Source organism: Pteronotus mesoamericanus, unplaced genomic scaffold, assembly GCF_021234165.1.
Source record: "Pteronotus mesoamericanus isolate MK-2021 breed Mesoamerican mustached bat unplaced genomic scaffold, CSHL_Meso_final contig_40, whole genome shotgun sequence".
In the NCBI taxonomy this organism is placed as follows: Eukaryota; Metazoa; Chordata; class Mammalia; order Chiroptera; family Mormoopidae; genus Pteronotus; species Pteronotus mesoamericanus.
The window spans coordinates 15,160,408-15,186,308 of record NW_026555150.1 but is presented as its reverse complement, the minus strand read 5'-3'; the positions used below and the strand labels follow the sequence as shown (position 1 = coordinate 15,186,308).

Genomic DNA, 25,901 nt, shown 5'->3' with positions numbered 1-25,901 from the left:
CCTGCAACCCATATGTGCCCTACGCTGAGAATCAAACCAGCAACCCTTTGGTTTGCAGGCCAACATTCAATCCACTGAGCCACACCAGCCAGGCTAGATGAACTTTTGCGTGATAATTGAAAATGCCCTAGAGATTGGCAACTTCTGAAGTTGATACTAAGTCACAAGAAAAATAGGTGGTTGGGGGAAACTGTTGCCTAGAAGCTAAATAGCCTGTGTGTATGGATAACTTTCCCTTGAAATGGTAGCTACTGGTAAACAGAGAGAGAGGACAGCGAGAACTAAGGTACCAATCAGGTGGCTTGTTTAGTCTTACCTCTCATCACTTAGCTGCTAACATTCATTAACAGGTAGAACAATGGGAGATTTTTATGCCCTCTCACTTGCCCACCACTTGTGCAGGAGCATTCCCTACTGGATCCCAGAAAGTCTCCTAACATTTCCTAACCTGGCTTGTGTGGGTCCTCATTCTTTCTATTCCAGAAATCCCTGTTTCTCTCAGCCTCCCAACCTTATCTCCAAAACTGTCAAACACTTTGCAAAATTTGAGACTTTATCCTTCTTACAAACGATCGAGTTAGCCTGTTATTGTTTCATGGCTGCTGACAGAAGACATAAGGCTACAGAATCAGAGACAAGTGTATTATTCACTGTGAAAGTAGTAGCCAGTGTTTGTACATTGTTTATGCCAGATCCCAAGCAGCCAAGTACTATGGAGGTATGCAAGGGGCTCACCATAGGTGTCTGTGTTATAGGAGAATGTCAAGGTAAGGAGTGTAAAAATGTAGAGAATTTTTATGAGTTTATTTGAACCAAATGGACAATTGCCAGGAAGCAAAATCTCAATGAATTGAGAAAAATTCTCTGGAGAATGGCAGTTTTGTAGCTTATTTTATACATTAGAACAAAATAATGTGAGGAGACGTAAGGAGGGTTACATGAAATCTATTGGTGGTAGATTAAGGGGTTGGGAAAAAGCAACGTGAGGAAATCTCTGGGACCAGATAAAAAGTAAAACATATAAATACATGCTTTTTTACATTGATGGGTACAGAATAGTTGATAACATCTACTGCACATAAAGAGGATGTTCAAGGAACAAGATAACAATGAAGAGGTTCTTTGGTCTCATACTCTGGTGTGATGGGTGTGTCCTTAGGGGTCTGGAAAAAAAATGGGAGGGAGGGAGGGGGCAAGGGAAAGTGTTGGGGGGTAGGCACAGACAAATGTATTTGAAATAAATAAATAAATAAATTTTTAAAAAAGTGTTGAGTCTTGTCTTAGAAGCAAAGAGACAATAGACAGGCTCAGTTAAGGGAAAGATTGACCTTTGTCAAGGAGACTATAAGCCTAAGACATTACTACCTGCCACAACCCACTTTTACTTAGGAATTTGTATGTTCAGACCATCTTGTTTGGTTACTTTTGAGTTTGTAGGGTCCACCATGCAGGCCTCCCCTAAGCTTTTCTGGTTTAGTATATGGCCCCTTTTTTGCTCATGAGAAGATAATGAGGTTGGGGGATTCACTGCTTTTTATAACAGGCAGAGGCCAGCTTGCTCTTTGAGCTGACAGTACATCCTTCAAGGTGAGAAATTGTCAGGGTAAAGAGTGGTTAGGGTCTTACCCAGCAAGAACATGCAGGAACACACAAGGCCCATAGTGCCCATAGTGAATTGCCTCTCCCAATAGACAAAGACCAGGAGAAATATTGCAAATCACATGCAGTAGGCCCTCAAATAACAATGTTTCATTCAATGTCATTTTGTTATAATGATGAGAAAAAAATGGATTCTTTCCTAGGGCCACTGTCTGTGTGGAGTTTGCGTGTTTTCCCCATGTCTCCATGACTTTTCTCCAGATCCTTCTGTTTCTTCCCATTTCCCAAAATTGCATGTGAGGTGAACTGGCATGTCTACATTGTCCAAGTCTGAGTGAGTATGGGATGTGAGTGACCCTGTGATGGAAGGGTGTCCTGTCCAAGCTAGATCCCGCCCTGTGCCCTGAGCTGCCCAGAGAGGCTCTGGCCACCTGTGACTCTGAACTAGAATAAGCAGACTGGAAAATCAAAATCTGACTTGTTTTTATTTATCTTTCTTAAATCTATGTATAGCTCATTTATTTTAATGTTTAATGTTAGAAATGTTTAGATCTTTATTAAAAATTTTCTGATGTTTTGTGATGAGAAATATGCTGTAGGAACTTAACTCTTGTTTATATCAATAAGCCTCTGCTAAAATTGGTTTTATGTCCTATCACTTAAAGTCTCAGTTTCCAAGAAAATATTGACAACATTAAGTGAGTATTAGGGTGGTCAGTGACATGGGCTGTGAAAGAATTCACAAAGAGAAGAAAGTGTAGAGAGTAAAGTTTTTATTTACTCTCCAGAAAAGGAGAGGGGCATGGGGTGGAGAGATATACCAGCATTGAGGGGTTGAGGCTTTGAGCTTTTATTGGATTATAACTGGATTTTTAAAAGGATGTGGGGGGGTTGCTGTTGTGTGGCCCCTGGGCAGCTGGGGGGTTGTAACAAAGGCTGCAGTTTGTGTCAATGTTATCTTCTGCCTGTGGCTGTAGGGAGCAGTTAGTTCTGTTTTTGCTTTCCAGTAATTTCCAGTTCTGGGAACATAAGCTCAGAAGAGTAAAACGGCAGTCATGTTTAACAAGGTCACAAGCCTGCTCAGAAAATGGTGCCACAATAGCAAACGGCTCTGGCTTTACCCTGTCAGTGAGGACTTAGTGTATCTGACAAAGGACTTGTATCTACAATATATAAAGAATTCTCGACAGTAAAAGACCAACCCAATTTAAAAGTGAGCAAAAGACTGGAGCGGATGCTTCACAAAAGGGAATATACATATAGAAAATAAACACATAAAAAGATGTTCAATATCTTTCCATTAGGAAAATGCAAATTTAAATCACCATTAGATACCACTACAGGTTTGCAGAGGGCCATCTTCTCATTTTAGCCTCACGCAGTGGAGAGCAGAGGCAGAGAAAGCTTAGCTTTCTGCTTTCTCTTCTCAAAAGGGCAATAATCCCATCATGAGATCTCCACCCTCATGATCTAATCATCCATCCAAAAGGCCCCACTTCCTAATACCATCACGTTGGGGATTAGGGTTTCAATACATAAATTTTGGGAACACACACACACACAGTCCATAATGCCTATTAGAATGGCCAAAATTAAAAATACTAGTAATACCAAATGCTGATGAGGATGAGGAACAACCAGAACTCTCATATATTGCTTATGGGAATGCAAAATGGTACAGCCACTTTGGGAAACAGTTTGGCAGTTTCTTATGGAGTTAAACATACACTTACCATGTGACCCACCAATTCTACTCCTATGTATTTACCCAAGTGAATTGAAAACTTAGTATTTCCACACAAAAAATTGTTACACAAATATATATAACAGCTCAATTCATAATTGTCAAAACTGCAAACACCCCAAATATTGTGTTTTGGAGAGACTGGATAAGCAAACACCGGTACATATATACAAAAGAACACTATTTAGCAATAAAGAGGAATGAACTATTGATATACTTAACTACTTGTATGAACCTCAAAGGCATGCTGAGTGAAAGAAGCCAGTCTCAAATGTTGCATATTGTATGATTGTATTTATGTGGCCTTCTCAAAAGACAAAACTAGAGGGATGGAGAGATAAGTCATTACCAGAGGGTAGTGGTGGGGGGAAGGTGTGACCATAATGCCTTAGAGGAATATATAAGGCCTTGGAAAGACATTTACAAGATTCTGTTACAAAATAGAAACAAGATTGTATGTAGAGAAATACTACATAAAAATTGTATTTACATTTATGTAGAGAGGGAAAAGAATGTAAACAATATATCATTGTGTTCTGCATAGTTATCTGAGGTACGGGATATCAGGGGCTTTTTATTTTCTACTACTGGTTTATCCGTATTTTCTAAATGTTCGATGCTTGTAATAATAAACAATTAGAATTTACTAAACTTAGAGCAGCTTTGCCCCCTGGTGGCTCATTCACTAATTGTCTGCCTTTAGTCTGAGGGAAGAATGTTGTCGTTCATTCAGATTGAAGAGCACAGGCCACTGTAGGCTTTAATTCTAAAGCAGAGCTTTCAAGATTCACAAATCCTTTGGTGGGACAAGTGGTTATGAAATAGAGTAGTGGTCTTGTGTAATTCTGATTATTACCTTTGACTGTATCACATAATATGCTCTCAGTTGATATAAGACGCACAGAAACACCAACAACAGAGAGAGGAAAATAGGTTCCAGGATAGCTAAGGATCATTAATAGAGGTAAAGGCAATCCACATGATAAGATATTTGCAATGCATATATCTAACAAAGGATTTTTGTCCAGTGTATATAAGTAATTCTTTAAAAATAATTATAAATAATAAAACACTGGAAAAGATTAGGAACATGGACAAAAGATATGAACAGGTATTTCCAAATGTCCAATAAACATGAAAAAATATTTAGCTTCATTATTCATCAGGGAAATGCAAATTCAAACCACAGTGTGATGCTACCACATGCCCACCAAAATGGCAAGACTGAACACAACAACAACAAAACGCTAGGTGCTTATGAGAGTGTGGTGCAGGCAGAATTCTCATACTCCAATGATGTTAGCCAATACTCCAATAAATTTATGCAAGCACTTTTGAAAACCACTTGGAAAATCTGAATAAATGCATTCCCTTAATCCAGCAATTCTACTCCAAGGTTTAAACTTCACAGAAGTACATGTATATATTTACCAGTAGACATGTTCAAGAATATTCATAGCAGCATACTTTGTAATAGCCAAAAACAGGAAACTTACACAATTGTCCATGAAAAGGAGAATGGATAAATTATATATAATCACATAATGAAATACTAAGCAGCATGAGGATAAATGGACAGGATATAAATCACTTTCACAAACGTAATATTGAGAAAAAGATGAAAAATATATAAAAATACATATGGTCTGATTCTATTTCTATAAAGGTCAAAAACATGCAAAATTATTATGTTGTAAGTCAGAATTGTGGTTACTCTCAGTGGGTAATGATTGGAAGGAGGCCTGAGTGGGACTTCTGAGGTGCTGGTAATATGCTATTTCTCGATTTGGGAGCTGCTTATTATACAAATGGGCTCAGCTTTTGAAAATTGGTGTGCTGCACCCTTAAGACGTGTGCTCATTTCTGTATGTCTGTCATTAAGCAATTTAAATTTTAACCTAAAGAATATGTAAGAGAATAAGGTGAATTTTTATCTGGTCTCTGGTAAAAAATTTTAGGTATAATGACGACATAACTAAAAAAGAAAACACTAAAAGTTTTGATGAGTTAACAATTTGAAAATTGTATGTCAAAAGAAATTTAATGAAACAGAAAGTAATTTCCAGGACATTACAGATGTTTACTATATTCAATTACTAAAGACCTCATATAAGTAGATTTATTACTAGGAAAAGCTTTGCAAAGTTAATTTACAGATTATGAGGAAAGATGAAAGAATAATAAGGAAAATAAGAAAAAGCTTATTCACTATTGGCAAAGAAATTGAAATGAAATGAATTATTAGATACCCTTTTTGCTTACCAGATACAATGGTTATCAAATGATAATTACTTTTACTGGGAATGTAATGATGTGAATTGTCTTATACTCTATTATTAGCAGAAGTGGAAATTGATGTAACTGTTCTGGAAAGCAATGTGAGAAAAATTTTCAAGAGTCTGGAAAGGCCCTGGTTGGGTTGCTCCCCCCAAGGTTGTCCCCGTACACCAAGGTTGTGGATTGGATCCCTGGTCAGGGCACATGCAGGAGTCAACCAATGAATGTATAAATAAGTGGAACAACAAATCGATGTTTCTCTCTCCCCCCACATTCTCCTCTCTATCTAAAAATCAATACATAAAAATTAAAAAAGGGTCTTGAGAATGTTCATGCCTTTGATATAATTCAATTTCTAGAAAACTAAACTATGAGCACAAAACCAATATATATAGGGAAATGTGTATTACAACATTCCTTAAAATAGCAAAAGAATTAAAACAAATTAATATTTCCAGTTTAGGAATACTTGGTCCATTATAGTATATTCACACTTAAATGTACAAACATTAAAAACCATATTTTGATCCAATCATCTACTGATGGGCATTTAGGTTGTTTCCAACACTTGGCTATTGTTAATTGTGCTGCTGTGAACATTGGGGTGCATAGGTTCTTTTGAATTGGCATTTTGGGATTCTTGATTGGATCAAAAATTATGGTACATTAACACAATGGAATGAATACTACGCAGCAGAAAGAAAAAAGAACTACTATACTTCACGACAGCATGGATGGAACTGGAGAACATTATGCTAAGTGAAATAAGCCAGGGGGTGAAAGACAAATACCATATGATCTCATCTATAAGCGGAACCTAACCAACAAAACAAAGATGCAAGGAAAATAAGACCAGCAACACTGAAAGGAAAAAGAAACCAACAGAGACAAGAGGGAAGGAGGGAGGGGTGGGCAGGGCAAAGGAAGGGAATGGTCAAGTCAAGGAACATATAGCAAGGACTCATGGGCAAAGCCAAAGTAGGGAAGGCTTGAGGGACGGAAAGGGGGGAGGGTAGCAGGGGAAAGTGGTGGGGGGTAGGCAGAGACAAATGTATTTTAAAAAATTAATTAAAACATAAAAAAATCATATTTTGTCAAATTTTTAGCAATACAAGATTAATATGATACAGAATTATTGAAAAGAGCAGGACACAAAACCATATCAAATTATAATATATGTGTGGACATAAGTATATATAATATACATATTATTTTATACATATGTACATTTATAATGCATATATAACATAATTATATATGTAATATGTATCATACATATATAATATACACATGCTTACACATACATAGAGGACATATATATAGAGAACAAAAAAATGTTAACATCACGTAGTGTATTGGTTTTTTGGGCTGCCATAACAAAATACCACAGGTTGGGTGGCTTAAACAGCAGGTATTTATTTCCTCAGTTCTGGAGAAGTTAGAGACCAAGGTATCAGTAAGGTTGGTTTCCTCTGAGGCCTCTCCTTGGCTTTCCCATGGCTGCCTTCTCATTGGGTCATCACATGCATATGCATCCCTGATGTCTCTCTGTGTGTCCAGAATTCTTTTAAGGACACTAGTCATATTGGATTAGGGCCCACCTTAATGATCCCATTTAACCTTAACTACCTCTTTCTCTGCAGAATGCAGTCACATTATGAGGTACTAGGGGTTATGGAGGAGGACACAATTCGATCCATAACACGTAAACACCAAGTTTTCTACCAAGTACAGCAGGGAGTACAGGGGCAGTAGATGCCAAATGTGAGAAAGCCCAGGCAGGGTAGGGGAGGATGCCTTGATCATTCCCTGGAGGTTAGTACCATCATTAACACAAAGTGGGGAAAGTAGGGGAAGGGTCCCTGAGGAACGATAAAAGACCCAGTCATCACCTGAAAGTCACATTTTTAAAAAAAATTTCCTACAAACAATTGCATGATCATTCCTGTTTAAAACATGTAGGAAGGGCAAAAAATAAAAATACTTAGAATTTACTAAAACAGAGCCATTGTTGCCCCCTGGTGGCTCATTCAATAATTGTCTGTTTTGGGGTTAGTAAAGAATGACGTCTTCTGCTCACGCTACAGAGCAAGTATTACTGTGATCTTAATTCCAGAGCTCACTATATCTCTGAGTACATCAAAGCTTCTGAAATTTTAAATGTTACCCTTGTAATTATGTGACAATATGCTCTCAGCCACTGTAAAACAGAGAAACACCAAGAGCAAGAAGAAGAACATAGGTTCCAGGATCAGCTGGGCATTTGTGGCAGGTCCTCTACAATCAGTGGGCTAAAGAGGGAAGGTGATTGGAATTGGGGGAGGGGTCTGGGTTGAAGAAGAGAGGACCCATCTAAGAGTCTGGGGGCATAGTGGACTCTCTGAGGGATCAATAAGGGGGTGAGCATGAGGAGGACTCAAGATGAGTGGGAGAAGGTGGTCCAACCAGCAAGAAGGCCAAGATTAGCAGATTGCAGGGAAGATAAGCAGCTCAGTTGTGGGCCAGCAGCTACTGAAGCAAGCGGGTTCACCAAAGCCTTCTCATAGACATATTCTACCTCATTAAGATATCAAGACCCACTTCCACCTCCAAGGTTTTAGTTGTCCATAGTTTCCTCTCGAGAACCCCTTGAATTTTCCATGAATAGTGATTTCCCAGCTGACTTTTCCTTATTCACAGAGTATAACAGGGAATGGTGAGCACTGGACCTGGACCTGGGGCTGATATTGGAACTGCTCGTATCTTGGGGTGCTTGGATAGTCAGGTTTGACTAGGGGAGAAATATAAAGGTGGAAAGGGGAGAACTCATTGAAAGGAGCACTCACCCATCACTGAGATTTTGATGTCCTAGAAAGGACGCATGGAGCCAGGACTTATATGCTTCTGGGATAGCTACTGAAGGCTGGGGAATGGGGGATTGGGGAGAACAAACAATGACCACAATAAATGAAGTGAACATACCAGAACTGACTAGATATTGGGTAGTCAGAAAGTTCAAAATGTCAAGGATGTGGCAACATTAGGATAGAGTTACAATGTAAGCCCAGATAAACTGCTATCTGACTCTCTTTCCTGGGAAGGCTCAGAAGACATTTCTTCAACAGGAATACACTGATGAGCATGGACACTAGCTTCTTTGAGAAGATCAATAGTGATTGTCTTTTGTAGACCAGGATTAGACAGTAGGAATGCTGTGATGGAATTGGGCCCCCTAGTTCAGTATCAATGAAGATGATAGGATTCTGGTATAGCAGAAGCCAATGATTATATTTAACTGACCTAGGCAAGACTGACATAATTGCGGACTGACTTCCAGCCAAGATGGAGGTGTAGGTAGATACACTTTGCCTCTTTGCACAACGAAAAGAAGGACAACAAAAAATTTAAAAACAAAAAATAATGAGAACTTCTAGAAAATTGAACTGTATGGAAGTCTGACAACCAAGGAGCTCAAGAAGAAACATTCATCCAGACCAATAGGAGGGGTGGAGACAGGCAGCCGGGATGGAGAGGATGAATGGCAAGGGGGCAGCTGGAGGATGGGGCGGTCCAACATTTGTGTGCAGATAAACTGGAGGAACAGCTGGGGAGTGAGACAGACTGTGCAATCCAGGGTTCCAGTGCGGGAAAAGAAAGCCTCAAAACCTCTGGAGGTAAAAACCTGCAGGGATTGTGGCGGCAGGAGAAACTCCTAGCCTCACAGGAGAGTCCACTGGAGAGGCCCACAGGGTCCTAGAATGTACACAAACCCACCCACCTGGGAATCAGCACCAGAAGGGCCCAATTTGTCTGCGGGCAGCACAGGAAGTGACTGAAACCTGGCCGAAGGCCGAGCAACTGGCATTGATCACTCGGACCCCTCCCCCACATACAGCATCACAATGCAGCAACCTGGGTTGCCCTGCCGGGCAAATAACTAAGGCTTTGCTCCTTCTAACATAGCAGGCACACTGAGACAAAGAAATATGGCCCAAATGAAAGAACAGATCAAAGCTCCAAAAATAGAACTAAGTGATGAACAGATAGCCAACCTGTCAGATGCAGTTCAAAATACTGGTAATCGGGAGGCTCACTGAATTGGTTGAGTATGGTCACAAAATGGAGGGAAAAGGGAGGGCTATACAAAGTGAAACAAAGAAAAATATACAGGGAACCAACAGTAAAAGAAAGGAAACCAGGACTCAAATCAATGATTGGGAGCAGAAGGAAGAAATAATCATTCAACCAGAACAGAATGAAGAAACGAGAATTCAAAAAAATGAGGAGGAGTTGAGGAACCCCTGGGACAACATTAAAGGATCCAAATCTGAATCTCAGGGGTGCCAGAAGAAGAGTAAGAGCAAGAACTTGAAAACTTATTTGAAGAAATAATGAAGGAGATCTTCCCCAATCTGGCCAAGGAAATAGACTTCCAGGAAGTCCAGGAAGCCCAGAGAGTCCCAAAGAGGTTGGAGCCAAGGAGCACACACCAAGGCACATCATAATTAAGTTACCCAAGATTCAAGATATGGAATATTTTTTATTTTAATAATATATTTTATTTAACCCAATATACACAAAGCATTATTTTAATATATAATAGTGTAAAATTATTGATAAGTTAATTTCAATTTTTTTATTTTTAAATCATGTTTATTCTCTTACAGTTGTCTTAAATTTTCCCCCTTTGCCCCCATCCACCCATCCCATGCTGCCCCCCTCCCACAGTCAATTCCCATTCTTGTCCATGTCCATGGGTCATTCATACATGTTCTTTGTTTAGTCCCTTCTTCTTTCCACCACTGTCTTTCCCCATCATTTCTGGTCACTTTCAGTATCTTCCATGTTTCTATGCCTGTGGTTTATTTTGTTAGTTTATGCTGTTGAATAGTTTCCACTTATAGGTGAGATCATATGGTATTTGTCTTTCACCGACTGCCTTATTTCACTTAGCTTAATATTCTCCAGTTTCATCCATGTTGTTGCAAAAGGTAGGAGTTCCTTTTTTCTCTTTTTTTTAAAAAAATGCAGATTTTATTTATTTATTTTAAATGTCAAAATCCATTATAAAATATTAAAAAATTTAAATCCATTATAAAGTCTTTGCAATTAAAACATCATGACACCAGCACAGAAATAATCAAGTAGATCAATGAAATAAAATGAGCATTCTAGAAACAAATGTATATATCTAACAGTGTAATAAATGATTAAAATGATATTTCAAGTCAATGAGGAAAATAAGGCTTATTCAACAAATAAGGTGCATGGACCACTATTACTTGAAATAAAACAAATATACAGCCCTATTTCACACATTATGCAAAAAATATTCAGGTAAGTTAAAAATCAATATGAAAAATCTAAGGAGTTTTAGGAGAAAATACACTAATATTTTTCTTACCCTCAAGTAAAATATTCAAACCCAGAAACTATAAAGTAAAATATTGACAATATGACTATATTAAACATTTAAGACTATATAGTAATATACATATAAAAACGTTAAAGGACAAGTAATAGAATAGGAAAGTATTTGCAACACATCTAAAACATGGTTAATAGGTTTTTGTTTCATTTTTAGGGAAAAAAATTCTACAAGCATTACATCAGAAAATGGATAAAGAATACCAAAAAGTCATTTAAAGCTATTTAAAAATAATAGAAATAGGCAAGAAATAGACAAAAACAGGCTTAGTTTCAACAAATAAAGGAACAATGAAAATAACACATCATTGTCACAATCAGATGAATAAGTATTAAAAATATTGGTAATATGAAGTATTGGTGACTGTGAGAGGAACTGGGTATTCATAGAAATTTTTTCTTTATCTTTTTAAAGCAGTCCCTTTAGCATATCTTGCAATGCTGATTTGGTGGAGGTGTATTCTTTTAGCCTTCTTTTGTCTGGGAAAATCCTTATTACACCATCCATTTTAATTGAGAGCCTTGCTGGGTAGAGCAGTCTTGGTTGCAGACCTTTGCTTTCCATGACTTTGAATACTTCTTGCCATTCTCTCTGGCTTGTAGTGTTTCTTTTGAGAAGTCAGCTGCTAGCCATACCGGGGCTCCCTTGTATGGTACTACCTCTTTCTCCCTTGCTGCCTTTAGGATTCTCTCTTTGTCTTTGATATTTGCCATTTTAATGTTGATGTGTCTTGGAATGGGCCTCAGTGGGCTCATCTTAAATGGTACGCTCTGTGCTTCCTGGACTTGTATGACTTTTTCTCTCCTCAAATGAGGGAAGTTTTCCATCATTACTTTTTCAAACAGGTTCTCTAACCCTTCCTCCTCCTCTTCTTCTCGTATCCCTATTATATGGATATTATTATGTTTCAGGTTGTCCTGCATTTCCCTCAATGCCTCTTCATTCTTTTTGAGTCTTTTTTTTTTTCATTTTCTTGCTCTTTCTGGGAGCTTTTTTCTACCTTGTCCTCCAGCTCGCTGATTCGATCTTCTACTTCATCTAGCCTGCTGCGATTCCTTCTACTGTGTTCTTCAATTCAGAAATCGTATTCTTCATTTCCTATTGTCTCCTATTGATAGTTTCTACGTCCTTTTTCATCCTGGTATAGTTTGCAGTAAGTTCCTCGTAGTTTCCCTGTAGTGTTTTGTAATTCTCTCTGAGCTCACGGAGCTCATTGAGCTTCCTTAGAACTGTTGTTTTGAACTCAATATCTGATAGTTTAATTGCCTCTATTTCATTCAGTTCTCTTTCTGGGGATTCCTCCTTTCCCTTCGAGTGGGGCGTATTTCTTTGTCTTCTCATTATTTGTGATACTCTTCTTTTGCTTCTGATTCTTAAGTTGATCTGTCTTGGTTTCCTGAATTTGTGGTGTGAACTTCTATGGTAGGATACCACAGTTTTTCCTTTCTGGATCTGCCTCTGATGATGTCAGATGTTGTCCCTGTGTGACCTTAGGCAGTTTGTTTGAGACTTCCAGGTATCTACTGTCTGTGGCTGTCTCCTTCATTTGTTAATCTAGTCATTCTGCACTCAGCAGATTGGCTTAGGCACCACAGGGCATGGTAGAATCCCTTCTGGGGGCAGGGTTATTTCGTCCCCTCACACTGGTGCCACTTAGTGGTGTGGTCTGCCTGAGCAAAATAGCTGCTGCCATATGGGGGAGGAGTCAGCACTGGGATCCTGCCAGCTACTCTCTCCATTCTCTCCCCAAAGCCGCCATCTCCAGTCTCTTCTCAAGTGTCTCTAGACCACTCTGCGCTCCCTTTAGCCAGGGACTTACTATCTGTGGCTGCCACTCTGTACTCAGCAGTCAGGCGTTAGCACTACTGGGCCAGGGACAAGTCTCTCCTGGGGGCGGGGCTATTGTGTCCTCTCACTTTGCTGCCGCTCAGGGGAGTGGTCTCTGCCTCAGCAAGATGGCTGCTGCCATATGGGAGGTGAGCCAGCATTGGGATCCCGCCTGCTACTCTTTCAGTTCTCTCCCCAAAGCCTCCTTCCCCAATCTCTCCTCAGGCGTCTTTAGCCCACTCTGCCCCTCTCTTTGCCGGAGACCAGGGTAAGTGGGTGCAGAGAAAAACTTATGTGTTATCCTTTTAAATGGCTCTTTGCATCTCCTGCCACCTGTCTCTGGCAGAGAGCAACTCTGCCGGTTTTCACAGCTGGCTGTTATCTGTGTACATTTTGGGCTCTGGTGCTGTAGGCTGCATATCCCCACTTTTGGTTTAGACCCTGCTCTTCTCAGGGGAATGCAGCTGGCCATTTCAATATCCTTCTGGTGTTACTGCCCGTGGGAGCCCTGCTTGCCTTTTCTAGTCGCTACCGCACTCCATACCAGTTAAGTTGTGCTAATGCTGATTCTTCTGTCTGTCAGAGGTAATAAGGATCCTGCCTCAACTTTGTTCAGTTGTTTGTTCCAGGTGACTTATCCACAGTTAAATTGTAATTCCAGAATGGTCCTGGGAGGAGGTCAGTGTGACTTCCATCCATTCCTCTGCCATCTTGATTCCAGGAGAGAATCTTAAAATCAGCAAGAGAAAAGGAGACAGGTACCTACAAAGGAATTTCTGTAAGACTATCAGCTGATTTCTGAAAAGAAACATTGCAGGCAAGAAGGGGCTGGCAAGAACTTTTCAATGTCATGAAAAGCAAGACCTTCATCTAACATTACTCTATCCAGAAAAACTATCACTTAGAATGGAAGGGCAGATAAAGTGCTTTCCAGATAAGGTCAAGTTCAAGGAGTTCATCATCACCAAGCCCTTATATGAAATGTTAAAGGGTCTTATCTAATAAAAAGAAGATAAAAACCTATGAACAGTAAAACAGAGTGGGGGGAAGGGGAAGAATGGGGGTAAAGGTTCAGGGAATAAGCAGCATAAATAGTTGGTACAGAATAGGCAGGGGGAAGTTAAGAATAGTATAGGAAATGGAAAAGACAAAGAACTTATATGTATAATCCATGGACGTGAACTAAAAGTGAGGGAATGCTGGGGTGTGGGGTAGTGGATGGTGGAGGGGACTAAGGGGAGGAAAAAATGGGACAACTGTAATAGCATAATCATTAAAATATTTATTTAAAAAAAAGCACTGACAGAATTGCCGTAGTGAGCCATGCTATGGGCTGAATTGTGCCTCCCCAAATGTGTATGTTGAAGCCCTAACCTCCAGTATATTTGAATGTGACTCTATTTGGGAATAGGGTCTTTAAAGAAATAATTAATATAAAATGAGGTCACATAGGAGGGCCCTAATCTAATATGTCTGGTGTCCTTATAAGAAAAAATAGTTAAGGACACAGATATATACACAGAGGGAAGACTGTGTGAAGACATAAGGAAAAGGCAGTCACTTACAAGCCAAGGAGAAAGGAGTCAGAGGGGAGCAAGCCTGCCAAAACCTTGATCTTGGACTTCTAGCCACCAAAACTGTGAGAAAATAAATCACTGTTTTATAGGCCACCTAGCCTGAGGTACTTTGTTATGGCAGCCTGAGCAGACTAATACAAGACACAAGGCTAGAGTAGAGACCAGAATGCCGTGACCTGTAGAAATCCCTAGCAAGCGTTAATAGGCATTGTATTCTTAGGGACAAGAGAGATGGGCAGCCCACTAGGGTGACAGTTGACTTGTATGCTCTCTAGAAATTTACAGCTGGGGAGCAAAAGGCTAATGTCAGCCACTGTAATGGAAAATCATGATCCTTCATCTGATTTCCAATCTAAATTGGTTCACAGATCCAGAGTCCAACAATTGAAAAAAAGCTGGGTGCCCTTGGAGAAGAACCACATAATGCCACTACAAGTATGTATAATCAATATTCCCCCAGTGCTTCCCAAAAGGTGCCAATGTCCATTTGCCTTCAGTTATATTGAAAAGGATGTTGAAGAAAGCTGGTTATTCAACAAGGCCAGTATTCATAGGTAATGGATGACAAAGAAGCTGCTATGGACTGGATGTTTGCGTCTCACTCAAATTTATATGTTGAAGTCCCCCAAATCTTCAATATGATGGTACCTGGAGGTAGGGCCTTTGGGAGGTAATTAGGGTTAGATTATCTCATGAGTATGAAGCCTCCATGATGGGACCAGTGCCATTATAAAAAGAGAAAGATGACAGCACCTATGAAACTGGATGAGTTTAAAGGATGGTGTTGCTCCTGGTTTAAAATCTTCATAAATGAATGCTGAATGTTTGCTATTTGTTATGAGAATCCTCTTAAGAAAGGAATTTTAGTACTGACATTAATGGAATTCCTGTAAGTACTTTAGTAAATAATAACACATGCAGCAGGGACTTAGCAAGAAACTTAGGGCAGAAATTTCTTTCTTTTAGGGGTACAGTTACCATGTATTTAAGATTATTGTTTTCTGTCATGGAACAGATTTTGTTCTGTACATTAACTGAGTAGCACATGAGTTTTTTTAACCTACCAACTCAATTCTAAGTTAGGCCCTCACACTGAAGTGAAAGCTTGCTGGGAAGCATTTGTGTCAGATCTCAGGGCAAGGCAGAGTTGACTGCAATGAGACCACACAGACTGAGGATCTGAGAAATCAGCTGGAGTCTTCCCATGAGGAACAGCAACAGGCACTGAGAGACAGATGTGCTTTTGGAATCCCAGATAAGGTGGGTTGAGGATTTCCAATCTGAAGATACAAGAAGCATATTGACAGAAACTTAGAGCAGGGAATGAACTAGAACATTTGCAGAGTTATTCTGAGGAACCAAGACCCTGTTAGTTAAAGGGGGAGGAAGGTCAGCTAGTGGGAAAAATACAGGGGCCTAACAATTTTGGTGGGCACCCTTGAGTCTCTACTGGAATCTTAGTGCTCCTAGAAAATGATGCCTTCTTCCCCCCACATCCCCCCGACACAAACATATAAGGAAGCCTAATTTATAGCAAGGAACATAGGTTTTTGAGTCAAGCAGACCTGGGTTCAAATCATGGTTCTGTTATTTATTTACCTGCTGTGTGACCTGGAACACATTACTTACTGTCTCTGATCTTCAATTCCTGCATCTATAAAATAGGAATAATAGGAATACCTACCTTATAGGATGTTTTTAGGATTAATGGAGGCAGTGAAAGTGTAATAAGTTTATTGAGCTGTCTTAATTGATTGGGCATACATAAGATCATTTCATTTTATCCCCCAACTGTGCTGTACCATTGATGGAAGCATAATACCACATTCCACTGAGGGGTGAAACTTTTTGCCTGCACACTGTAATAGTTTTTGGCAAGCTCATGGGCCTCAATCTTATTATCATTTTGGGAAAATTTCCCCAGACTTTCAGGTGTGTGTGTGTATGGCTTTATTTATTTATATTTAGAACGAGGGGAAGGGTGGGAGAAAGAGAGGGAGAGAAACTGACCGGTTGCCTCTCACCCACCCCCAGCTGGAGACCTGGCCCACAACCTAGGCATGTGTGCTGACTGGGAATAAAACTGGCAACCTTTCAGTTTGCAGTCTGGTGCTCAGTTCACTGAGCAACAGCAGTCAGGGTCATATATATCTTACCTACCCCTAGGTAAGATAGGTAAGGTAGAATGGCCCTGTCCTTGCCCTCTCTCCACCTGGAAATCCCCCAGGCCCCCATCTCTCTTGACTCGGGGAAGGAAAACATTGTACACCCCCAGACTAGACCTCTTATATCAACTGGACAGCTGGTTTTTCCACAGCAAGATCTTCTGGCTGGTGTCTGGCCCTAAGAGTCTGGTCCTCTGAACTTAGAGTAGGGGTATTGAGTATCTTTTGCTTCCAAGAGAAAAGGTAAGCTATAGGGAAAGAAACCAGATTAGTAGTTGCCAGGGGATCAGATTAGGGGTTAGGGGACTGACTGTGAAAGAACATGCATAAACTTTTTTGGGGGGATGGAAATGTTCTACATCTTATTCTGGTGGTGATTGTGTGATAAAACTCATTGAACTGTGCACCTAAAAGAAATCACTTTCACTGAATCTAAATTATACTTTAATAAAAGGGAAAATATGAAATGGGAAAATCTCTTTGGGCATTTAAGAGTATCTTATCACAAAGTCAAGTGCTTAGTGTCTGGCACACAGTATTCAATAAATGGTAGTCGCTGTTCCCATTGTGGGCTAACTCTGTTGGTGATCTGCCAGAAATGTCATAGTTGCAAAGTTATGTATCTAGTCACCCCATTGCTACCTTCCCTGGACTGTCCTGTTACCTGTGGCTCCTAGTATAGCACCATTAATGCACGTGCTGGGGTGAGGTTCTTATTTTTGTGGGTCTTAGGCAAAGGGAGGATCTGCTTCAGCATTCCAGCTCTGGGTCCTTGAAAGTTTAGAGCCAAGGTGAAGAAGAATCCCTCCAGAGAGGACCAAGTTACTGACCACTGAGAAAGCCTGTCTAGGACCTCCCAGAAGATTGTCTAGGTTGATACTTTGGTCTCTGCACACAACACTGCCTTTCCTGATGTCCCTGCAGAGAGGCATGACCTCATATTGAGCCATACTCACTTATTCTCATTCCCAGAAGCCTTGTACTCAGCACAGAGGATATGATGAAATATATCAGGACAAAGAGACTTGTATTTAGCTTACTGCTGACTTAGGATAGCAGCTGATAAGGCCTTATGCATTGCATATGCCTCCTTATTTTCATCAGAAACTTTTACATACTTTATTTAAATATTTCAAGCTCTTTAACTTTGACATTTTGAAAAGGAGGCTTTTGAAAAGCTGTTAATAAAGTAAATGAGTGACCATATGGGGTGGGCCAGCATTCTGTAAAAGTCAGATGTCACCCTGTCATTTGAGATTCCCATGTAATTTGCTTAACCTCCTGTCCACATCCATAGGAGCCCTAGTTTGTGTTTGGCATTCTGAGGAGAACTTGATTTTCTCCTAATCACACACCTCTGGCTCTGAGTTCTTGCTTGAGCTGAATTAGCTTATTAGCAAACAGGTGTCCTTTCCACCTCACTCTCACTGACTCTGTTCCCCACACTGGAGACAGTGAAATGTCGAAGCTAAAAGCCCAGCCCAGGCTGCACATTTGCATCACTTGGGGAACCTCTAAAACTTCCAATGACTAATGCCTGAAACCCAGGCATTAGTGTTTTTTAAAGCTCCCCATGTGCTTGTGTTGTGCTGCCAAAGTTGAGAAACATTGATTTTGAAGTTCAGACAGACCTGGGTTTAGTTCTGGCCTGGTCTGCTGGCTGTTGATGTACCTTGAATAAATTACCTAAGCTTTCTGAATCTCAGTTTGTGCATTTATAAAAGGGTTTGCCTAAGGAGTCGATGAGTTGATCCCAATAAAGCATCGTGCCTGGCAGAGAGTAAGCATGTCATAAATGGAAGCTGTAAATGTATTTTTCAGCTAGCAATAATTGTACCTTGGATAAACCTCATTGACTATGATAGTGCTACTGCATGAAACTTGTGAATATATTTTTATAATATGCTCTATTGCTATTATTTATTATAAATAATGGACAAGTTAATGCTCTCAAATCCATGAGCTCAGGAAACCAGTGCTCTGAATGGGGAAAGAAGAGAAGATAAATTTTAGCCATAAATATTTATTGTGATTTTAACTCCTGGTAAGCCTTGAAGAGATGAAGAGATGATGTGATCTAAACTCTGTAGGGACTCACAAATCTAATTGTGGGGAGAATATATGTGTAGACAAAGAAAAAGTTAACCTTAACTTACGCTACAGACAATAAATAAATTCAGACTCTGTCTGGACTGGTGAGGAGATTTTTCACAGAGTAGGGTGTTGCTTTGAAATGATCTTGTCTTTGAAATATGGGTAGGGCTTGTTTGTTTATTTTGTTCATTAGATTCCATATATAAGTGAAATCACACACAATATATAGATGATGCATATTTTCTTAAAGAAGAAAAAAGAATTGTACACTTGAAACCTATATAATTTTATTAACCAATGTCACTACAATAAATTCAATAAAAATTAGAAAAAATATGGGTAGGATTTGGACTGGCAGAGAAGATTGGAGACAGCACCTCAGAAAGAGTAAATAGCTAAGTAGAGATCCAATGGCTGGAATAAAGATGGGTGGATTGTTCTGACTGGAACACATGGTTTGTTATGGAAAGCACTGAGAGATAAGTGTGGAGAGTCAGGTTCAGGAAGAACTTGAATCACAGATGAAGGACTGTGGACTTTATCCTGTAGGTTCTTAAGGAGTGTGTGTGTGTGTGTGTGTAAATATATAAATGGGGAAGGGGGGGTCAAAGATGTGAATTAATTACATTCCCCCTATGGATTCTGAACCAATAGAGAAATATACACATGAATCAGAAAGTATGAACTTTGTTAATAATAAAGTTGTGTTGGAAAACATAATAATGACCTCAAGGCCAAAATGGACTTCCTACTCTTTCCTCCTAAATTAGATGTAATTCGTCATTTGGTCACAGGTGGGAGAAGTCCTAACCTGGTTGCATAAGCAGGAAGCAGAAAGAATATTTGCCACTTGTACAGAGAAATGGAGCAAGGTCAGGTCATTTATTTGCAGTGACACGACTTTGAACATATTAACCCTTCCCTGAATTGGAACCAATGAAATAGGCTGTCATAAAATGGCATATTTTAAATATAATTTCAGAAAGTTGACTCCCTTGGAGTTCATGAACTCCAGAATAAAGATCCCAAATGTAGGCAATATTAAGCCACAAGCTTTCCTTTCAGTAGGGAAATGAAGTAGTAGATTTATTCATAGTAGCCTAAAATTGGAAGCAACCAAAATATCCTTCAACTTTTGAATGATACATCAATACCATAGAATAATACTCAGTAAAAAGAAAGGACAAAGAGGATGTACTGAAACATTTGTGCTTTTCAATTTACACTCTTCATTAAGAGAAAAGTAAATAAACTTATCAAATTTAAGAGGTGAGTGGGTAAGTGGGGACTCCAGATAAGTGGTTTTCATCAAAACTCTAGAGCCCAGAGGGAGAGAATGGCTCCGAGTTTATGGGGCTCTTAGCACATTCAACCTTGTTAATGCTGAAGCATTTTCACTTTTATCAGTTATTTTTATTGGGTTTTAGTATCTGTATTAGTGAAGATGAGAGAAAGACAGACAGAATGAATTGGAAAAACCTACAGTTCCTCTCCTGTGCTTTCTTTACTATCACACAGAACACTCATAACAATCGGATACAAGATAGGGGGTGGTTCCCCACCAAGCAATACTCTGTGACTGACACCAGCTGGATGTTAAAATCAAAGGTTAAGGACTCGGTCCCAAGACTGCTCCTCACCCCCACTTCAGACACCAAATCGCGAGTCCAGGTTGTCACCTGTGCTTTTGACTCATTGGATATAAATAGGAGGTTTTCATGACCTCTTCTTTGTGCTTGATTAATTTGCTACAGTGGCCCACAAAAGTCAGAAAAACACTTATGTTGTCAGTTTACTAAAGGATATGATAAAGGATATAGATGAACAGCCAGATGAAGAGATATTTGGGCATGTTCTGGGAAGATCCCAAGTGCAGGAGCTTTTGTCCCTGTGGAGTTGGGTGTGTCACCCTCCTGGTACATGGATGTGTTTATCCACCAGGAAGATCCTTGAACCCCATACTATTGGGACTTTATGAAGGCATGATCAATAATTATTGGGACTTTGTGAAGGCATGATCAATAATTAACTCCTTTTACAGCCCTTCTCCTCTCTCTAGAGAATGGAGGGCGGGGCTTAAAATTCTAAGCTTCTAATCATGGATGGTTTGGTCTGTCTGGTGATCAGCCCCCATCTAGCAGCTATCCCAGAGCCCTGCCCATTGTCCCCACATCTGTCTCATTACAACAAAAGACACTCCTAGTGTTCTTATCACTTAGGAATTTACAAGAGTTTTAGCAGCCCTGTGTCAGGAAATGGGGACAAAGAGCAAATAGATATTTAATGGAAGCTGGTAAGTCCCAAAATGTACAAGGTGGATTGGCAAGTTGGAGACCTAGAATTGCTGATGGTTTAGTGTTAGTCTGAGTACAAAGGCCTGAGCCAGGAGAGCCAATAATATAGTTATAGCCCAAAGGCCAGCAGTCTTCAGACACAGGAAGATTGGATAATTCAGTTTCAGTCTAAAGACAAAAAAATCCAATGCTATACATTGAAGGCCATCAGGTAGAAATAATTCTCTCTTTTTTTATTTAGGCCTTCAGCTAATAGGATTAGGCCTACCTATATTAGGAAAGCCAATCTGCTTTACTCAGTCTACCAATTTAAATGTTAATCCATCCAAAACATTCTCACAGAGACACCCAAAATAATGTTTGATTAAGTATCTTGGTGCCCTGTGTCCTAGTCAAGTTCACACATAAAGTTAACCATCACAGTGACTAAAAAAATGTGTGAATATCATTGACCTACTAAATATCCACCTTTTTACTGGTGAGAAAGTTGAAGTCAGAAGAAGGAAGGCCCTTGATCTTTTGATCTTCCTTAGTAGATTTACATCTGCTGATCCAGTTTGGGTACAGGGCTTCATTTTCTTGTGGAGGCTCCAGGGTAGAATCCATTTCCTTGCTTTTTCCATTTTTTAGTCTACCACATTTCTTGGCTTGTAACCATCTTCCTCTGTCTTCAAAGGTAGCAGTGATAGATTGAGCCTTTCTCACATCAGATCACTCCAACACAGGCTTTCCTGACTCCCTCTTTCATTTATAAGCTTGTTTGTGATTACTTTGGACTAACCAGGATTACCTCCTCATCTTTACCTCTGCTGACTTACAGCCTTAATTCTATCTCCAACCTTAATTCCTCCCTGTGAAATAACAGCATATTCACAGATGCTGGGGATTAGGAAATGGACATCTTTGAAAGTCCATTATTCTGTCTTCCTCAATACTACTGCCAAAGACATCTGCAAGAACCTCTCTCTTCACACTGTTTACCTGTTTCCAGAGGGACACAGGCTCCCTAGCCAGTGTCCAGGTGGCTCTATAAGAGGTTCTTACCCTACTTAGCCAGTATTATCTTCTCAGAATTTCTTCTTTTACTGATTGTTTTACCTGGAAAGTGGACATTTCTTTTTCGCTGAGATTACAGAACCAAAGTTAACCAACTGACCTAAGGTAAGCTTCTCATTGTTGAATGGCACCTTTAATCAAAACTCTAAATAGTTTCTATACACTTTAGGGCCTTTGCATTTGCTATTCCTCCTGTTTTTGAATGCTCTTTCCCCAGATTTCCTTATGGCTGCTTCATTTGTTTCAGCTCTCTCCTCTATTCCTTCACAGATTACTATATCATAAATGGCATGTCTCTGCCCCACTCCATGTCTGCCTATTTCCATCCCTTTATTCTGCTTTATTTTCCTTAGCATTTATCATGACCTCACATACATCATATATGAAATTTCTTTGCTTATATTTTTAATTTTTAAAAATTTAATTTTTAAAACATTTAAGTATGGTTGATACACAATATTATACTAGTTTCAGTACTATAATCTAATGATTCTACATCTACACACCTTACAATGTGAACACCACACCAAGTCTATTAATCATCTGTCACATGTAAACTTGTCACAATATTATTGACTATTCCCTTTCAACTTTTTTACCCATCCCCCACACTTATTTATTTTTCTTCCTTCTCCCACTGGAATGTGAGCTCCATGAGAGTAGAATTTTTTTTGAGGAGAATCAAGATGGCAGAGGAGTGAATGGAAGTCACACTGACCTCCTCCCAGAACTAATCTGGAATTAAAACTAAACTGGAGAAACCACCTGGAACAAACTGAACAATAGCAAGAGAGGAGCCTTATTACCTAGGACAGACAGAAGAATCACCTTTAGCACAACCTCACTGGTAAGGAGTACGCAGGAGACTCAAGAATGTATGTGGGGCACCCATGGGCAGGAGCACCACAGGGATATTGAAATGGCCAGTCGCATTCCCCTGAGAAGAGCGAGGTCTAAACCATAAGCGGGGATCTGCAGCATACAGCACCAGAGCCCCAAAATTACACAGATAACAACCAGATAGGAAAAGCGGCAGGGTTGCTCTCTGCCAGAGACAGGTGGCTGGAGACTCAAAGAGCTGTTTAAAGGGCCAATGCATAATTTTTTTTATTTTCAGCCCCTTACCCTGGTCTCCAGCAAAGGCAGGGGACAGAGTGGGCTAGAGACACCTGAGGAGAGACTGGGGAAGGAGGCTTTGGGGAGAGAACTGAGAGAGTAGCTGGCAGGATCCCAGTACTGACTCATTCCCCATATAGCAGCAGCCATCTTGCTCAGGCAGACCACTCCCCTGAGCAGCAGCAGTGTGAGAAGACCAAATAACCCCACACCCAGGGGGACTTTGCCCCGCCATGTGGTGTCTAAGCCAGCCTCCTGAGTGCAGAATGACTAGATTAACAAATGAAGGAGACAGCCACAGACAGTAGATACCTGGAAGTCTCAAACAAACTGCCTAAGGTCACACAGGGACAACATCTGACATCATCAGAGGCAGATCCAGAAAGGAAAAACTGTGGTATCCTACCATAGAAGTTCACACCACAAATTCAGGAAACCAAGACAGATCAACTTAAGAATCAGAAGCAAAAGAAGAGTATCACAAATAATGAGAAGACAAAGAAATACGCCCCACTCGAAGGGAAAGGAGGAATCCCCAGAAAGAGAACTGAATGAAATAGAGGCAATTAAACTATCAGATATTGAGTTCAAAACAACAGTTCTAAGGAAGCTCAATGAGCTCCGTGAGCTCAGAGAGAATTACAAAACACTACAGGGAAACTACGAGGAACTTACTGCAAACTATACCAGGATGAAAAAGGACGTAGAAACTATCAATAGGAGACAATAGGAAATGAAGAATACGATTTCTGAATTGAAGAACACAGTAGAAGGAATCGCAGCAGGCTAGATGAAGTAGAAGATCGAATCAGCGAGCTGGAGGACAAGGTAGAAAAAAGCTCCCAGAAAGAGCAAGAAAATGAAAAAAAAAAAGACTCAAAAAGAATGAAGAGGCATTGAGGGAAATGCAGGACAACCTGAAACATAATAATATCCATATAATAGGGATACGAGAAGAAGAGGAGGAGGAAGGGTTAGAGAACCTGTTTGAAAAAGTAATGATGGAAAACTTCCCTCATTTGAGGAGAGAAAAAGTCATACAAGTCCAGGAAGCACAGAGCGTACCATTTAAGATGAGCCCACTGAGGCCCATTCCAAGACACATCAACATTAAAATGGCAAATATCAAAGACAAAGAGAGAATCCTAAAGGCAGCAAGGGAGAAAGAGGTAGTACCATACAAGGGAGCCCCGGTATGGCTAGCAGCTGACTTCTCAAAAGAAACACTACAAGCCAGAGAGAATGGCAAGAAGTATTCAAAGTCATGGAAAGCAAAGGTCTGCAACCAAGACTGCTCTACCCAGCAAGGCTCTCAATTAAAATGGATGGTGTAATAAGGATTTTCCCAGACAAAAGAAGGCTAAAAGAGAGTAGAATTTTTTTCTTCCCTGCTATAGCACTACCACCTAGAACTCAATCTGTCACCTACTAAGTGCTTAATAAATACTTGTTTTAATGAATCCCCTTGTCTCAATTCCTATTGACACAAATTTAGTTTGAGTGTTCATCATCACTTCTCATTTGGATAATTGAAACAGTCTTCTATCTCGTCTCTAGCTTCCCCATTGTCCATTCTGTAGTCAAAATGATCTTTCAAAACCACAGATCCAATCATGACATTCTCTTATTCAAAACAGATAAACAAACAACATACAAACAAAAAACATTAATAGCTCCTTATTTTCTTCAGGATAAGATAACTTGGCACAAAGGCTCTTCATAATCTTGTCCCTGTCTACTTGTCATTCAATCATGAAATAAGTATTTCATGAGTACCTACTTTGTGCCAGGTACCATTTCTAGGTTCTGAAGCCACAATAGTGAATGAAATATGGCCTGTACCCTCATTAAACTCATAGGACTAGCTCATAGGTCTTGAAATTGACCGGTACAGAGAGCAGAGTGGGTTAAAGGATGGAAGTTGGGGTGGAACAGCTAGGTTTCCCAGGTATAAGCAGCAGCATTTGTAACCAGTACCCATCCCAGGAGCTGCTTTCTTAAAAAAGTAGAAAATTTACCTTGTATAAATTGAATATGGAGATAAGGCAGAGAGTATAACAGAACCTTGGATTTACTTCTGACCTCCACAACAGACCTAGAGGGAAAACAGGAAGCAGCATCCAGGGATAAAATACACTAAGAATGAAGTCCTCCTTGCATTGGCAAAGGGGGTGTTGGGAAAGTGACCTGAGATGGCTTCTCTGCCCAGTACACAAAAGGGAGTCTGCTTATTGGGGGACCCATCTGCTCATACAGAGGCTGAAGTCATGCAGTCTTTTTAAGGAAGGTGATTTTGGAGAAATAGTTCTATACAAAGGCAAAGCTGTTTCTCTTATTCATCAAAGTCCTCTAGACATAAACATAAATGATCAACCAAGAAATGCCAAGTATTTGAAGGAAACTAACAAAAAATAAATATCTGATCCTGAAGAAACCAGATCAAAGGATTCAAAGGATCAAAAACTATCTTTAACAAGTTTCCTTATTTAGCATTTCCAGAAAGATGAGAGAATATATTACATACATAAGACCAGAAAGGCAATCAGAAAATGAGAAATTTCTTGTATAAATAAAGACATGATTAGAAAGTACAGTGATATGAAGGACACAGAGAGCTAAATTAGATTCTCAGGAAGATATAGAAAGTATGAAATAGATACAATCTGTAATAAAAAGCTTATAAAAGAGAAAATATTTTCAAAGCAATTTTTACAATCATTCATAAAATTCCTGCTTTTGCATTCT

At 39.7% G+C, this 25,901-nt stretch overlaps 1 protein-coding gene across 1 annotated transcript in view; it reads left to right on the top strand.

The window, feature by feature from the left end:
- MOSPD1 (motile sperm domain containing 1) overlaps window positions 1–25,901 on the top strand; it is a 79,418-nt gene that overhangs the window by 566 nt on the left and 52,951 nt on the right. The window contains exon 2 of the mRNA XM_054577049.1: window positions 14,800–14,866. The gene's annotated coding sequence lies outside the window, so the exon portion shown is untranslated. The remainder of the gene's footprint in view (window positions 1–14,799; window positions 14,867–25,901) is intronic.